This window comes from Mus caroli, chromosome 5 (genome assembly GCF_900094665.2).
Source record: "Mus caroli chromosome 5, CAROLI_EIJ_v1.1, whole genome shotgun sequence".
NCBI classification, from domain to species: Eukaryota; Metazoa; Chordata; class Mammalia; order Rodentia; family Muridae; genus Mus; species Mus caroli.
In genome coordinates, this window is record NC_034574.1 from 125840073 (window position 1) to 125853923 (window position 13851).

Genomic DNA, 13851 nt, shown 5'->3' on the forward strand with positions numbered 1-13851 from the left:
CACTATTAAAAGGTGTGGCCCTGTTGGAGTAGGTGTGTCACTGTGGGTATGGGCCTAAAGACCCTCACTCTAGCTGTCTGGAAGTTACTCTTCCACTAGAAGCCTTCAGATGAAGATGCAGAACTCTCAGCTCCTCCAGCATCATGCCTGCCTAGATGCTGCCCTGCTCCCAACTTGATGATGATGAACTGAACCTCTGAACTTGTAAGCCAGCTTAATTAAATTCTGTCCTTTATAAGACCTGCCTTGGTCATGGTATCTGTTCACAGCAGTAAAACCCTAACTAAGACAACAACACATATGTTCTTAGAATGAAGGAAACAAACTCCCCCAAGGAAGCAAAGAGGAAGAAAAGCCCATCACATCGCTGAGGAGGGTTTGGTATAAGAATAAATTTAGGAGTTGTGACCAGTAAAAGATCAAGGCAGGTTTGTTCACATGTGATCAGAGGACAAGGGCAGATTTGGAAGTCTGGAGATTGAGTTTGATTAGAACAAGTGTAAGGTACTTTAAAACAGGATTCCAGAGCTGGGGACATATCAAAGTACTTGCCATACAATCAAGGAAACTCAAGATTCATTTCCCACAACCTACACAAGCCCAGTGTGGCGGGTGGTAGTCACTTGTAAACTCAACACAAGGGGGCAGAAGCAAGATGATTCTTGGCCAACAATACTAGACTACTTGGGGAGTTCCAGGATAGTAGGAGACCCTGCCTCAAGACATAAAACTGAGATAAATGGCGTCTTGAATAATTTGACCCTTGTTCTCTATGTGCATGGTTGCATCGGTGCATGGGTGCATGATTGCATGGGTGTGTGGGTACATGCATGCACACACATTCAAACTTTCACATACTCAAACACGCATGCAATGAAATTCCTGTTGGGCAAAAGAGCTGGGGATGATTATGGTGAGGAAGTGCTGATTACGAGACCAGAGATGCAAAATGAAAGAAAAATAAAACTACGGTGTCATTAATATGCAAAAATGAGAAGGTGCCTGCTGGAAGAGAGTACAGGTGTATGGGCTTAATATTCATCGTGTTTGGGAGAATGTCGGCGTCCTATTACAGGCTGCAGTGTAATGAAATCAAGGAATGGGGCTAGAACTAGTTTCTGAAGAGGCTCAGACATTCATGTAACTCCTGAGATGTCTCCTAGCTGTGATTTGTACGTGGGGAACCACAGAAGCCATCCAGCCCTTACTGAGTGAGAGACAGCCTCCGGGTGAGTATAGACATCTCACTTCACTTCTGTTCCAGTTTTGTTTGTTTATTTATTTATGTGTTGATTTATTTATTATTTATTCTTTGAGACTTTCATACACATATTCAGTGAAATAGGATTATACCTGCCTATTTCCCCACCCCCAGTCCCTCCTGCCTCCTGTCCTCCCAATATATTCCTCTCAACTTCATATCCTCTTTTCCTGTTCATTTTTAATAACCCATGAATTCTAATTAGTGCTCAGTCTTGGGCTTGGTGAATGCCCTAACACATGTGCTGATTTTCTCTCTACCTGAATGCCTTCCCTCCAGGCTCAGCTGCTGTGTTCCTTTCTCAAGGGGGCTCTGCCCATAAGTATACAATTCCAGCCTCCTGCTGGAGAAGTTGTAAGCAGCAGGAAGCAGGCAGCATCAGTCTCCCATCTGCCTCTGGGGACACAGCTCCACGCTAGAAGCCTTGCACAGCTTCACACAGAACACAAAACACTGCAATGGAGCTTCCCCATGGGGTGTGTTGATTAAATTGGTTAAATGCATGTCAGGCATTTAGAACAGTGTCTAATAATCAGGAAAATTCTTTAAATTGTTTATTGTGAATGTTATTGGTGTATGTGTGTGTGTGTTAGATCACATGACTGACAGTGTGTAGAGGTCAGAGAAGACAATGAATGTCAATCTTTACCTTCTGCTGTATTTGAGGTAGAGTCTATGTTGTGTGTCACTGTTGTTGCACACCAGGATATCTGTCTCTTGAATGTCCCAGGCTTCTCCTGTTCCCACCTCTCATCTCATTGGAGAAGGACTTGGATCATAGATATGCATTGCTGTGTCTGGCTTTGCAAGGGTTCTGGGGATTTGAACTCAGGTTATCATGGTTGCATAGCAATTGCTTTACCCACAGATCATTTTCATAGCCTAAGTGTTTGTTTAAAAGTTTCAAGATGGGACCTGGAGAAAGAGCTCAGCAGTTAAGAACACTTGCCCCTCTTCTGAAAGAGCCAAGTTCCATTCCCAGCAGCCACTTCAGGCAGCTCACAGAGGACTTGAGACCCACTTCTGGTCTCTGAGTGTACTCACACGCTAGTGTACACATACATCCACATAGACACATGCACATATACATACATTTAAAAACCAAGCAAACAAAAGTCAAAAGCCTCATGATGATCTACCTTGGGGAACTCTAAAAGCTTCTAGCTCTCACAAATCCAAGTGTGAATAGATTTCAATATCTAAGCACTGAGTTTCACAACCAGGAACATCTACAGGTAACCAGGAACATCTACAGGTAACCAGGAACATCTACAGGTAACCAGAAGATTGTGTGCGTGTGTGTGTAAAAGAGGCTGGAGCCATAGCTCAGTGTTTATGTAGAAGACAGATGGCTATAGGTTCTGTCTCCAGCATGCAAAAATGACAGCAGCAGCAGCAGCAGCAGCAGCAGCAGCAGCAGCAGCAGCAGCAGCAATACCAAGCTCTTGTGTTCTCATTGTCTCCATAACTAGCCTCTACCCTGGCACATGGCTTCTCCTCTAGCCCCATTGATTTCTTGATCTGACTTTCAAAGCTGTCTATAACCTAGAGCCTACCTCTGTCCTCACACACAGGGCCACATCCACACCTTCTCTTTCCTCAACTCATTCTACCTTGCTATTGAACCTGTGGTCTTGCCATTTGTGACAAGCTTTGTAATGCTGGCCCTCCATTCTGGTCTGCATTTTCCCTTCCTTTCCCCAACCTCTTGTCACCCTAAACTCTAAGGGTTATGCAAAAGTACCCGTATCACCATCAATGCCCCTGACTTTAAAAGCCCATGTCCCATAGGTTGCAGGGAAAGTCATACTTTTTGGTGCATTACAAAGGTTTAGTCATGTTTGTGAGATTCTCAAAAGATGCCTGGGAAGAGCAAAACCGTACTTAAACGTATACACATTCTGACTTTAGTATCAGAGGCTCTCCATTCCCAGTGGTTTCTTGTGTTTTTCTAGTCCACCTCAATTAAACCTTATAAGTTAATAAAAACTTCCATATTCACTGGTATATTGCAAACTTGGGCAACAGGGTACATAAAAGAAATACTACCTGTACCGGCTGTTATTGTGTGTTAAGTTGGTACAAGCTAGAGACATCAAAGAGGAAAGAGCCTCAGCTGAGGAAATGCTTCTATGACATTCTCCTGTAAAATATTTTCCCAATTAGTGATCAACGGGGAGACCCCAGCCCATGGTGGGTGGTATTATCCCTGCATTGATGGTCCTGGGTTCTGTAAGAAGGCAGGCTGAGCAAGCCATGAGGAGCAAGTCAGTAAGTAGCATCCCTCTATGGCCTCTGCATCAGCTCCTGCCTCCAGCTTCCTGCGGTGTGTGAGTTCCAGTCCTGACTTCCTTTGGCGATGAACAGTAATGTGGAACTGTAAGCTGAATAAACCCTTTCCTCCCCAACTTGCTTTTTTTGGTCACAGTCTTTTATTGCAGCAGTAAAAACCCTCAAGTCCCTGCTTAATGATACAACCAAATGTGTTTGTGTGGTGGGAATGAGACTCCATCACAGGGAGTGACTTAGGTGAAGGTGGATTTCTATGGGTCAGTTACTCAGTTTACAGTTCTGTTATGTGACTCTGGGGAAGTCCAGATCATCCTGTGTACACCCCTGGGAGGTCAGTGTGAGCTACTGTGCATGTAGTTTCTAGTTATTTAACCTCCACTATGTAAATAAGGGCCATGCAAGTAGACCCATATAAATAAATGCTATGCAAATAACATGTCTTCTTTGGTCAGTGGTGGTCCTAGGGAAGACTGGCTCCAGTTACTGGGCACTGCAGTTATCTGGTTACAGCACCCCAGGGCTACATTCTAGGTTTCCAGACCAAACTTTTGAAAGTTTCCTGTTGAGGACCTAATCCATTTCTCTGGTCTCTTAATGATGGTCTAATGACCTTCCCTCCACAGAAGGATGGTATCCATTCCCACCCACTCCACCAATAAATCATGAGTTATCGCAATCTCCAAATCTACTTCTAGTTATGTGGGGTTGTCCAAGCCTTTCTTACTAGCGTCCTCTAGCTTTGAATGATTCCCACAGTGAATTTAGAATTGGGCATACCAAGAGCACCCAAGCACAGCTGGCATCCAATATCAAGTAAAATGGAAGAAGCAGGTGAAGGCCTTGATGTGCTAAAGGCCGATGTGCAGTTGGAGCACCCCTACTGACCACACAGTTTTGCATTCTCTCTCTCTTTTTTATTAGAAGTTTTCTTCATTTACATTTCAAATGCTATCCCCTTTCCTAGTTTCCTTTCCAAAACTCACCTATACCCTTCCCTCTCCCCCTACTCCCCAAACCACCTACTCCCATTTCCTGGCCCTGGCATTCCCCTGGCCATAGAATCTTCGAAAGACCAAGGGCCTCTCCTCCCACTGATGGCCGACTAGGCCATCCTCTGCTACATGTGCAGCTAGAGACACGAGCTCTGGGGGGTACTGGTTAGTTCACATTGTTCTTCCTCCTATAGGGTTGCAGATGCCTTCATCTCCTTGGGTACTTTCTCTAGCTCCTTCACTGGGGACCCTGTGTTCCATCCAATAGGTGACTGTGAGCATCCACTTCTGTATTTGCCAGGCACTGGCATAGCCTCACAGGAGACAGCTACATCAGTGTCCTGTTAGCAAAATCTTGTGGTATATGAATAGTGTCTGGGTTTGGTGTTTGTTTATGGGATGGATCCCTGGGTGGGGCAGTCTCTGGATGGTCCTTCTTTCAGTCTCAGCTCTGAACTTTGTCTCTGTAACTCCTTTCATGGGCATTTTGTTCCCCCTTCTAAGAAGGAACGAAGAATCCACACTTTGGTCTTCCTTCTTTTTGAATTTCATGAGTTTTGCAAATTGTATCTTGGGTATTCTAAGTTTCTGGGCTAAAGTGGAGAAAGAGGAACACTCCTCCATTGCTGGTGTGATTGCAAGCTGGTACAACCATTCTGGAAATCAGTGTGGTGGTTCCTCAGAAAATTGGACATAGTACTACTAAAAGATCCAGCAATACCACTCCTGGGCATATACCCAGAAGATGCTCCAACTTGTAATAAGGACACATGCTCCACTATGTTTATAGCAGCCTTATTTATAATAGCCAGAAGCTGTAAAGAACCCAGCTGTCCCTCAACAGAGGAATGGATACAGAAAATGTGGTACATTTACACAATGGACTATTACTCAGCTATTAAAAAGAATGAATTTATGAAATTCTTGGGCAAATGGATGGGTCTGAGGATATCACCCTGAGTTAGGTAACCCAATCACAAAAGAACTCACATTATCAGCTCACTGATAAGTGCATTCTCTTTTTCTTCCATTTATCAGTCTTCTCGAAGACCAGAACCCTCCTCACTACCCTCTTCATTGCACCCACAGTAACTAGCATTGTAGAGATTCAGTGAACAATGGAAGTTATAGAGATGTCTCCAGACCCCACTGTGACTGTTATTGAATTTCTGAATCTCAGGCTACCTAGTCTGCAAAGCATCCTGGGATTCTCTACCACTCATCTCCTCACAGGAGTGTTTAGATTATAAATGCTTGCTAACGCATGCAGCTTTTATGTGAATCCTGAGGACTGAACTCAGGTCCTTGGGTATGTACAAGCATTCTACCCAGAGAACCATTTCCTGGTTTTGTTTGTGCTCTGGATATAGCCAGGTGCTCTGCTTTGTTCATATAATTACCCATTGTTTTGGCTGCGTGTGGTACTGATGCGGCATTAGCAGCATGTCTTCGATAGCCATTGAGCCTTTCCTACTTCCTAGGTGGGCTTGGCTTATAGAACTAAGGTCCTGGAAACTCAATAGCCATCCAAGCTGCCAAAGATAGTGGCTTTGGGGTTCTTGTCTCATGAATGTAGAGAGCAAACTCAAGGGCCACAGAGGATGAGTTTTAGAAAGAGGCATTTTATTATAGGGGATTTAAGAGAAAGCAAGCAATCTAAGCTCCTGCAAGGCAGGAGGAATCTCTGGGAATGGGACATGGGGTTACCAAGGCTTTCCTGGATGGGGGAGTGGTGGGAGGGTTGAGCTGGTGTTCAGGTGCCTCACAGTTTCATTCATATCACAGGAAAGGGGTTCCCCTTTAAGGAAAAGAGATAAAACAAAATAAAAACCAGACAAGCCCTTCCTAGTATCTGGGGTCCCGGGCCATAGTAGAATCAGAGATATTTTAGCTTACAAACGCCTAGCATCCCTGACCTTTGGCCAAGACAAGGCTGTGAAGGAACACAAGGACATTTCTGGCTTTTAGATTTTGGAGATCTTTTTACCCTAGAGTTGCCTAACCAATCTCCTCAGCGCCAGCCAAGCTGTCACCTTGGGACTCAGATAATTGTCCCTTGGGAGAAAGCATGTGTATATATGAATGTCTCCAGGCACCCAGTCTCTGCAAGCTAAAATTGGGTTTTGATAATAAAAATACTTTGAGGTCTTTAAAGCCCAAGGAGCCGCCAGCTGACACAATGGCCCTGTATTAATTTTCTGTTTAATAAAGCATATTGGAGCCTCCACGCGGGCTGTGTGTGCCTGCGTGGGGAGGGCAGAAACACAAGGCAGTGTTTCACTTAGAGCAGGAGCCAGCGCTAGATAAAAGGAGTCTAATTGAAGTGCACAATATGCTTACCCATGTAGCTGCTGATAAAACAGTGCTGCCTTTCCTCCCCCTTCGCTCAGTACAAAAGATAAAAATCAGAGCCACTAAGTCAAATCACACTGCACAGTATCCTTTAGTGTAGGTTTATGTCCCTCTGTGTTTTGTAAGGGATCAAGGCTTGAAAGCATAGCTTTGCAAAGCTTGTTGCTGTTGGGGCTGACTGTGGGCTCACAGGCGGCAGGAGAAGCTTAAGCCTGAGTCTAATTTGCAGGAAGGCTGAGATTCAAAGCCTTTCCCGGATTACTTGTTATACCTCTGGGTAACCTTTTAATTTGGGTGAAAGGGTGCATATAATTTCTTCTTATTACAACCAGTTAAACAGATAATGGCTAGTCTATTGCGAGGGTTAATTATCAACTTGACTGGTTTTTGAATCTCTAGTGAGACACACTTTTGGGTGTGTCTGTGATGGTGTTTCCAGAGAAGTTTAACTAAGGAGAGAAAATGAACCCTTGGTATGGTTGACACCATTCCATAGGCTGGGGTCCACTCTTCCATAAGAAGGAGAAAGTGAGCTAAGTAGCAGTATTTGTCTCTCTCTCTGTTTCCTGATGGTGAACATAACATGGCTTGCTGCCTCATGCTCCTCCCTCCATGCTTTCTCCATCATGATGGACTGTACTCTTTCAAACCGTGAGCCAAGAAATCCTGTTTTCATATGTTGCTTATCATGGTATGGTATTTGGTCACAATAGTGAGAAAAGTAAGTAATAGTCACGCATGCTCATCCTACCTATGTTAGACTCTAGTCAGTGGGTTGAAAACCTGGCACATTCCTGTTGTTGTTGTTGTTTTCAGACAGGGTCTCATGTTGTCCAGTGTGGCTTCCAGTTCACTATATATCCAAGGGTGCCCTTGAACTTTTGATTTTCCTACTTCTACCTCTCCAGTGTTACGATTACAAGCATTGCCACCAAGCCTAGGTGCATTGAAGTGTTAGGTTTTAAATCCAGGTAGGTCCTCATGCATGCTATGTAACTGTGCACATTTCTAACGACTAGGATTAATTTTTTTCAGTGATAGTTTTAAAACAGGATGTAACCAAGGAGTCACTCAGTGCTTGGAATGTATTTGGAATGGTTAATGTTAATGGTCAGCCTGACTAGCCTGAGGGGCACCTAGGAGTTTAGTAGAGTATACTCCTGGAGTGTGTCTTGGGAGGGTGTTTCCAATGAGGACTAAGTAGAGGAAGGCCTAATATGAGTGTGAGCAGCACCATCCTGTGTTCTGTGTGCCTGGAATGAATACAAGGAGCAAGAGGAGGAAACCTCGGGCAAAGCAGATGATGCATGCTATGGTGCACAAGCAAGGGAGCAAGTGCATGCACACACGTGCACACACACACATGGGGGGGGGAGGAGAGGGAGGGAGAAGGAGAGGGAGAGAGAATAAATAAATGAGTGTAAAAACTTATAAGGGAGATAGGTCACAAGCAAAGCATTTCCCATCCCACTCCCACTTCCCACGTGCTGTGATTTGAGAAGTGTTCCTTGGTCATGTGCTCCCCTCCATGATGAACTCACATCACATCTTTGAACCCAAGCAAATTAAATCTTTGCTCCCTTAAGTTTTTGATGTCAGGTATTTTTTATCACAGTAGGACAATTTCCTTTTAAATAAATTGCATTTATATATTTATCCTCCATCTCTCCTCCCCCCTGTGTGTGTGTGTGTGTGCCTGCACACATATGCAAGTGTGCATGTGCCTGGGTGCATGTGTGGTCAGAGAGCAACTTACAAAGCTTCTCTTCGTAACGAAACTTACGAGCCTAGAAGTGCAACTCAAGTAATCAGGCTGAGCGGCAAGTATGTTTATCCTCAGCTCCATTTCACTAGGACTGTAACAGTATTTGTTTTCTCTCACCGACATTATCTGCACATTCTATAAATTCAGATGGAACCCAAAGGAAAATGCAGTAGTCCCGTCCTTCTAAAGGTTTTTTTTTTATTTGTATACACATGTGTATCTGAATGTGTGTGCGCACATGAGTGCAGTGCCCACAGAGGCCAGAAGAGGGCGACAGATTCCCTGCAGCGGGAGTTACAGGCAGTTGTATTGCACAACACCATGGTTGTTGGGAACTGAACTCAGGTTGCCTGCAAGAGCAGAATGTGCTCTTATTGACTGAGCCATTTCTCCAGCCAAACTCAACTCTTCTAAAACCACTAGAAAAACTTGATCCCAGAGGGCTAGCCTTTGCTTGCAGTTCAGGTAATCTCTTTTGGTTCACTCCAAGCCCCCCAGAGATAGTGAAAACCAAACTTGGTTTCATGTTTTCAAGAGAAGCAGGGGCCTTTAATGTGCCCCGGAGCCTTGTTTTAAGTTGTTGCTCAACTGCTTGTATGGGAGGAAATTAATGTCTGGCTCACTGGCAGGCAGAAAATGTAAAACAGCAAATATCCCATGTTTTTTTATGAGCACATATTGGAAACTGGTCAGCTGCTTTTCTTCTATTCTTCCCTGTATCTTACCCAAGAGGTCTGAGATAAATTACTTTCCCCCCCTTCATGTAAATTGACAAATTTTAATTGTGTATATTTATGAGATATAAAGATTTTTGATAAAAAAGATTTCTTTATAAAATGTGGACAATTAAATTATCAACACAAATATTTAAAAGTTTTAATGAGTAGACATTTGAAACTTACCAGCAGAGTTTAAATTATAGGGCTGGGGAGGTAGTTAAGCACTTGCCATGTAATTGGTGAGAGAACCTAATATCAACCCTCAGAATTCACACATAAACACGGAGGCAGAGACAGGCAAATTCTTGGGGCTCTGGGTTGGTTTGAACATGTTTGGATCATGGAAAGTAGCAGTATTAGGAGGTGTGGTCTTGTTGGAGGAAGGGTTATGTGTTAGTGTGGAAGATGGGTTTTGTGGTCCTATGTCAATCTCTGCCCAGTATGGAAGAGACCCTCCACCTGGCTGCCTTCAGAAATGAGTCTCTTGCCTGCCATTGGTTCAAGATGTAGAATTCCCAGCTTCTTCTCCAGAACCATGTCTGCCTGCATACTGCCATGCTTTCTGCCATGATGATAATAGACTGAACCTTTAAAACTGTAAGCAAGCCACAACTAAATGCTGTCCTTTATAAGAGTTGCCTTGGACATGGTGTCTCTCCACAGCAATGAAACCCTAACTAAGACAAACTTTCTGACCAACTAGGAGAGCCAGCTTGGCAAACTCCAGGTCAGACACACACACACACACACACACACACACACAATCACACTCCTCACAGTAGACAATGCCCAAAGAATGATAGCCAAGGTTGACCTCTGCTCTATACAGTCTTCAGTATTTCCACACATATGTGCACCTCACACACAATCAAACATATCCACCCTATTTAACAGAGACATATATAAAAACAATGGCTATGAACTTGGTATGTAGCTAAATCTGGGCTCAAATGTCTCATTACCCTGCCTCTATCTCCCAAATACTAGGAGCATAGGCATGTGTATCATTCTTTGCTGAAAGAAAATATTAATTTTAGGAGTTGAAGAGATTGCTCAGTGGTTAAGAACAACTACTGCCATTCCAGAGCCCGAGTTCAGTTCCCAGCTCATATATTGGGTGGCTCATAGTCACCTCATTGTTGGCCTTTGTGGGAGCTTGCACGCATGTGCAGATATACACATACATAAATTAAATGCAAATCTTTTAAAAGAATGGACAATATTAATCTTTAGAAATCTTTTAACATTCTAAATAATGCATTGCAATATTGGTCATTTCATCTGTCTTGCTGCATCAAATTACTGTGTTAACAATTTAAATAAAAATATTGTAATGTTTGCAAACTTCCTGATGAATTAGAACTTGAGGAAAGAGGCAAGGGATGGGAAAGTGCTCGCATTTATTCCTATACAGAAAGCCAGTCCTACTAAAAGCGAACTCTTAGAATTGCTGTGTGTGCGCATGTGTGTGCACATATGTGTGTATCTGTGTGCACAAGAGTGTACGTGTGTGTGTGTGTGTGTGTACACATGCACATGTGCACACATATAAAGATTTATCTAGAGTGCACCTATTTATGCCAGGTCCCCTGAACCAGCAGCTTTCAATGGCAGCCGTAATTTATAAGTGATAGCAAGTTGGTTTGTTCGGAAGCTCAGCAGGTGGCTTCTTGCCAAGCTCAGTGAATAGTCCCTCTCTTTAGACTTCTCTTAGAACAGGTTATAACTCTGTTCTAAACTGCCGACGGCAGGGACACCACTTAACATGCTTTCCAATGAAATCTGTTTTATTTAGTTAGCAAGGGAATGCACACAGAAAGTACAGGTGATTTCTAGACACAGGAGAGCTCTGTTGGTGCCAAGTGACTTAACTTATTGATAGCCCTGTGTGTATGGAGGGAGGGGGGTTGTCCCCAGAACAGGAATGTGAGACCTGAGGAGCAGAGAAGTTGGGCAGAGCCTTGCAGTTGTGATTTGAGTTTTCCAGGGAGGGAAATATAGCCAGACCTATGGGCTTATGTGCATGTGGAGGCTAGAAGACAACCTCAGGTGACAATCTGCAGGTTCCATTCATCTGGTCCTTAAACTCTGAGGTAAGGACTCTCGCTGGCTTGGGCCTTATTTATGCAGGTAAACTGTCTGTCTGATGAGACCCAGAAATCCTCCAGTCTCCATCTCCCCACTATCAGAATTTTAAGTGAGTACCACTTGGACTTTTTTTTTAGTAGGTTCTGGGTATTGAATTCAGGCCCTTATGCTTGCTAGGAAAGATCTTTATCAAGTGAACCATCTTCCCAACCCTGAACACCCATCTTCTTAATGGTGTGTACATCATTTGAGTGCTATTTGACCAACAGTACCCAGCGCTTCGGATAGATGGGTACATAATGACTCTGTACATAAGTCAGAGGTGCGAATTCTGAGACCTCACTATGGCTTTTTGGAAATCATTATGGATTTAAGATGTGTTACAAATGGCAATAAGAAAACATGAAAGATATTTAACATTGGTGCAAGCCATTACATCAGATGAACATTTTTTATTAAATTATTTAATTTATTTACATTCCAAATGTTGCCCTGCTTCCTGATCCTCCCTCCCAGAGTTCTTCACTCCATTCCCACTGCTTTTGAAAGGGTGCTCCCTGACTCACACACCCACCCCACCTCATCCCTGACAACATCCACCTCCCCTGGGGCAACAATTTCTACAGGATTAAGTGCATCCTTTCCCATTGAGGCCAGACAAGACAGTCTTCTGCTACATATGTGCCAGAGGCCACAGACCAACCTATGTATGCTCTTTGATTGGTGGATTCGTTTCTGGAAACTCTGAGGGACTTTCTAGAGGTTCCTCCTTGCACTCCATCCCCAACTGCTGCATATTTCCATTCATTCTCCTGTTCCTCTAGGCTTCTCTCCTGCCTGCCTCCATACCAGATCTTACCCCACCTTTCTCCCTCCTTTTCCCCCACCCAAGTCCCTCCCTTCTTTTGCATCCCATGATTATTTTGTTCCCCCAGACCCAAAAGAACATGCATGGTATATACTCACTGATAAGTGGATATTGGCCAAAAGGTACAGAATACCCATGATACAACTCACAGACTGTTTGAAGCTGAACAAGATGGAAGGCCCAAGTGTGGATGAGATTATTTAAGATCTCTCTCTCTGTGTCTCTGTGTCTCTGTGTCTCTGTGTCTCTCTGTGTCTCTCTGTGTCTCTGTCTCTGTCTCTGTCTCTGTCTCTCTCTGTGTGTGTGTGTGTGTGTGTGTGTGTGTGTGTGTGTGTGTGTGTGCCTTCAGACATCAGAGGAGAGCTGGAGTTCCAGGTGGTTGTGAGCATCCTGATGTGGGATGCTGGAAACCAAACTCAGGTCTTCTGGCAGAACTGCAGCTGTGCTTCACCTCTAAGCCACCTCCTCTGTCCTTGGCTAGAATTCGCAGGATCAATCTTCACAGGAAATAAGCACGCACACTGTGATCTAACATATGAAGCCCAACTGAGTGAATCTCCACAGCCCCACATCCTATACAAGAAGACCTTGCCCCAGATGCCTGGGCACATCAGTGATCACGCTCCTTGCTAAGCAATAGCAAAGAAGAGATCTATGCAAAGCAGGGCTCTTTCCAACATATTTCCTTTCCTGCAAGAAGCAATCTAAAAATTGCCTGCTATTATGGGTGGAAATAAGATATGTTATTAAATGAATGACAGGAAAATAAGGAGACATCCATCAAAGTGTCTATGTACTTCCTGCTCCTAGAATGCATGTATATCCTGGGGGTGTCAGTGAGCAAATCACGGGTAAGGGTGTCTGAAGTGGAAGGAACTAGAAATACGAAAGGGAAGACTTAGAAATTGTGTCCTCCAGCTCTTAACGGAATTGTTTTTCTCTTGGCATTATCTTTCAAAGCAGAAAATTGATGGTTTGCTGGTTGCAGCGAGAGAATGCACAGACACATTTGTAGATTTGGTTTTAGCAACATAGGGAAGAGAGGCTGGTCCAGGGGCTGGCTCCAGGGGTTCCTGGGCCTTCTCATGTGGGAAATACTGTGTGGATACCACGTGTCTTGTCTAAGAGCGAAATAGTTGGATGCCAAATCCTATCTAGCAAACATCTAGGAGGGTGGCTGTCTCTATCCTCCTCACAGAACATACAATAACAGATATGAGAGAAATAAAATAAATATTGAGCTAAGGCCCCTGTGGTGGTTTGTAAAGGAATGGCACTCATAGGCTTATAGATGTGAATGCTTGGTCATTAGGGAGTGGTGCTACTTGACAGAGATTAGGAGGTGCAGCCTTGTTGGAGTAGGTGTGGCCTTGGAGGAAATAAGTCACTGGGGGGGGTGGGTTTGGGGGTTTCAAAGGCTCAAGTCAGCCCCAGTCTCTCTCTCTCTCTCTCTCTCCCTCTCCCTCTCCCTCTCCCTCCCCCCCCCCCCCCCCCCAACACACACACTTTAATTC